Raw genomic sequence first — 4,690 nt, 5'->3', positions numbered from 1 at the left:
TCATTATAACTCTTGACCAAGATTCTCTTCTTAATCAAACTTTAGTCAGGTTCATTTCTAGCCAAAGCCCTCTTTGGCACGTGCTCTGGCCCTTCTCTTATTCGTCTGATAAATGGCTATATCACATATAGATGTCAAACACATTGCTAGCACTACATTTCTGATCCTCCTCCCACTAAAATTTCCTCCACCTTCCTTGCACGTGCTTCCTGCAGAACATTCCATCCCTGCTGGGTTCCTAACCAGAAAGATCAAAGTTCTCCCTACTGGTCTCTTTTCCCTATGTCAAGAAACCAGTACACAGAGTTGAAAGGCAGTTGTTTTTGCCAGGATAAGCTTCCATTTAATATTTGCAAATACACATAAAGATGCCTTCAACAATAGTGTCATGCTTCCTTTCCTCGGGGATTTCCTGTTGGCTCAGGTAGATGTCTGAACAGCACTTCAGCCTTTACCAGGACACTGAAAGACGTCAGCTAGCCCCCTCTCTGAAACTATGAAAAAAAAGTAGTTTGTTTTTTTTTCTTGCATTGATTCCTGAATTTGTGTCTAGTGCCTTTCAACATCTCAAAGCACATTTTGGAAGTACTGGATTTTGGTTTGTGATTGTTTAACACACTTTAATCTAGAAAATAATTGTTTCTGGCTTACTAGGGTATTTTAAGCTCTGTAGCACTTCCGAACTCACAGAGGCTCTCCCTAGAGAAACTTAAACATTCCTACCGGCAAGTGGCCAGAACCTCAAGCTGGAGGAATATCATAGGAGGTTTTGGTGCAGAGCCAGGGACAAATCTATTTCATTTCATTGTTGCAGGCACATTTCATCAGCTAAGCATGCAAAATAGACAGAAATGTTCTTGCAAGCTCTTGTTTTTATGTTTTTCACTTAAAGGAAGTCAGGAAGATAGGATTATTTCACTACGATTTTTAAAGATGATATACTTCTTTATCAGAGCTCAGTATTCATAGCCCTAATAAAGGATGGACTGGATTTAGCGAATTCTTTTCTCAGTAACTGTGGAATCTCGGTCTCTGGGGTCCTCAAAGCCTCCAGAGATGCTGGGCTTTATCAATTCCAATACCTTTGCACTCCCTTTCTATCTTGTTTCATTCCCTGGTGATCCTTAAACAACAGAACAAAACTATCTAGAATCATAAGAGACTTTTTTTGGGGTATAAAGTAAGCACACTAAAGAAATTTTGGGGCAATACTAGAGTCAGATAATTATTTACATACAGATAGATTTCATAAAGTAAATTTTTGGGAAAACATTTTTTACAGCTAAAGGTGTATATTCTATGCCATGTAAGGCCGTATGCAGGGAGCCAGTGACACAGGTGATAAAGGAATTTAATGATTGCAGGAGGAAGTTTATTGAAATACGCGCTGTGAAAGACAGGGAAGCTGTCAAGAGAGGGCACCGCACGAAGAGCTTGAGGAGCAAGCTTTTGTGGGGTTGCTGACCCGTGCCTGGGGGCTGGAAGTTTGTGACATTCAAGAAGACAAAATGATAGGTAGACAGCACTTGTGACAAGACCAGTCTGGGACAAACAGCTCCTTGTGACAAGGTCACATTCCGGCCACAGGATGTATGTCCTGAAACAGTTTGTTCAGACCTGTTTTGCAGAGCAAAGGATATTTACTTATTTTACTACATGATATCTTACTTTTCTACATGATATCAGTTTTATCTTCTTTTCACCTTGTGTCATATTGTATTTTCCTGGTGTTATTAACATTCTTCCAATAACATGAATATTTCAGCTTCACAATAATATTGCAAAATATGTATGCATCACAAATCTTTGTTCTTTTCTTTTCCTTTCTTCTTTCCCCTATTCTTTCCTTCCTTATTCTTTCTCCTTCCTTCTCTCTTCCTTCCTCCTTTTTTTCTCCCTTCATATCTTTTCTTCCCCTTCTTTCCCTCTCTCCATTCCAGATTTATTCCTTTTTAGCTTAATAAAATATATATATGGACACCATTTTAAAAATCAACATGACCTATAAGGTTGAAGAAATAACATTCCTGCACCTCCATCTCACTTTATACCTGCTTTGTAGAGGTGATTTTTTACTAGTATAACTCCTTTAGTGACTACTTCTTTATTGCTATTCCCTTGAATAATTATATAAGTAGTTCTTGATGTTTAAGGTCTTTTCCCGAACACAGAGACAAACACACATATGCAGACACACGCTCACACATACACACTTCTGTACCGCTATATGTAATTCCTGAGCCTTGGGAGAATTCTGCAGTATAAATTAGGTTGCTTTGTTTATTTCCTCCAGGGATGGCACATTTGTCTTTCTTGGGTTTGGTAAGAAATTACTACTTCTCTAACTCTTCCAGAGTTTTCACGATTTTGTTGCATTTTGCATTTTCTTTTTCTTTTTCTTGTGGCTATATAATCTTAGTGTGATTTGAAGGGGGAACTAGAGTGAACTCAATTATGCTCAGTGGGCAATCCTCCAATACCAGTAAATGTATTTCTATTAGGATATTATCTAGTTTGTTTGAAGTTTTCAGCAGTTATAGCTAACTCTGCAGTGAGCATCCCTAATTCATAAACTTGTGTGTCAGTAGGTGTTGAACTGGAGAAGTAGAAGCAATGAGAGATTTACAGGAAGAGATTCATTGCAAGAAATTGGCTGATGCGACTCTGAGGGATGACGAGGCAAGCAGGGAGTCCACAGGATGAGCCATCAAGGAAGCAGGCCAATTCTGGGCCACAGACAGCTGCTCTCTGCAGGCTGAAGGTTTTTTTCCCTTAAAGTTTTTCCACTGAGTGACTCCATCCAGATTTCCCAGCACATTCTCTTTTATTTAAAGATAATGACTTACAGATTTAACTGTGACCACAATATACCTTCACAGCAACACTGAGACTAATATTTGAATGAATAACTGTGGGTGGTAGCCTTACCAAGTTGACACATCAAAATGCCATCTCAACCTTTCAATGTATAATGTCCTGTATATTTCCAAAATTAAAATTTTGATGTCAAAATCTCATGTGTCTTGTGATGATGCTGTAGTTCTATATCAAAATATATTCCCGTATGAGTGTCCAACCTGCCACGTTCTTGCTGATTTCATTTAAAAAATTGTCATTGAAGAGTTTTAAGTGATATTGAAACATTTTTAATTGAATTTTTATTGACTTGATTTTAGTGGTTTTCATATTTATGCTGGTAAATTTCAAGCACCCTGTTGGCATTAGAATCTTCTTAACCATTAGAGCATTTTAGCTGTTAAAAATGATACCTGTCATATTTGTTCAAATAATTTATTTTCTCCTTTTGAGTTTTCCCTTTGAGTTTTGTAAGTACAATTTGAGAGGAGCCTCTTTTTGTCACGTTTTCACTGCCCCCAGATTTTTCTCCATCTCTTTCAGGAACTTGTCTGCTGTTTTTATGGAGCTAAGGAGGTTGGCCACTGGCCAGGGGAAAAGGGTGGAGGGCGGTGACCTCCAGTGGTGCCCATCTAGGTAGAGAGAGGCACGTGTCTGAGTTGTTTTAATTCTTAAATCTGTCCGAAGAGCCAGCTCAGCACCACAAACCAACTGAGGCCTTGACACAAATAGCACTTCCCTCACAAGCCCAACTTCAGGCATACATACTCAGTGTGTTTGTTTGTTTGTTAGTTTGGTTGGTTTTTTTTCCGGTACCGGGAATCAAACTCACTACCTTGTGCTTGCTAGGCAGGCGCTGTGCTGCTGAGCTAAATCCCCAGCCCCCAAAATTTTGTTTGTTTGTTTGTTTTGGTTTAAACTCAGTATGCTTTAACTTGAATAAACTAATCCTCTGAGCACACGCTGTCCTTATGAAGGGACTCCTGATGGATGTCTATTTGCATTAAGCTCACTGACTGAAATGCATGTGTTTGGACACAAGGGCAGGAAGGACTAACACTTGAGTAAATCTAGGAATGAATCTAAGTGGGCTGGAAAGAAATAACTCCCCTGAATTTAGACTGGCTGAACTATTTTCCTACAGCTCTGGAAACTGGAAGTCCAAGCACCAGCAAGATTGGTTTCTGCGAGGGTTCTCTTCCTGGCTTGTAGATGGCTGCTTCCTCACTGTCCTCATGTGACATTTCCTCCTCTGTATGTGGAGGGGAGGGAGAAAGAGAGAGAAATCTTTGGTGTCTCTTCCTCTTTATATAAGGACATCAGTACTATCAACTTCAGTTCTTGCCATTATAACTTTGTTTTATCTTAACTACTTCCCTTTAGGGCTTTGTTTCTAAATACATACAGTCACTTTGGAGATTCAGACTTCAACACTGGAATTCGGGAGTGGGGAGCGGATAGCAGGGTTACAACTCAGCCCATAGTTATGTTTATTGTCTTTTCTTCGTGATGGAATGTATGCTCCATGAAGACGGAGATCTTTGTGTACTTCTATATCTCAAGTGCCTAGAATAACACCTAACATATTGTATTCCATAAGCACTTTTTATATATAAATGAAATAAGTATTCCTAGAATTCTAACAGGGACATGAGTTCAAACTATTTTCATACTAGTTTGACTTTATTTTCTGGTTAAGACCATAGAGAAGTAAAGTCTTATCTCTATCAAGGCCCCAGGCAAAGACGGGCTCGCTATAGTCACAGAAATTAATATTGCAAAGTGTCTTAGTGCATGTGTATTGCTGGAATAGAACACCACAGACTGAAAAGTG

Source organism: Chinchilla lanigera, unplaced genomic scaffold (genome assembly GCF_000276665.1).
Source record: "Chinchilla lanigera isolate Chin_1 unplaced genomic scaffold, ChiLan1.0 scaffold00024, whole genome shotgun sequence".
In the NCBI taxonomy this organism is placed as follows: Eukaryota; Metazoa; Chordata; class Mammalia; order Rodentia; family Chinchillidae; genus Chinchilla; species Chinchilla lanigera.
The sequence above is the reverse complement of the archived record's forward strand: the minus strand, read 5'-3'. Positions refer to the sequence as shown.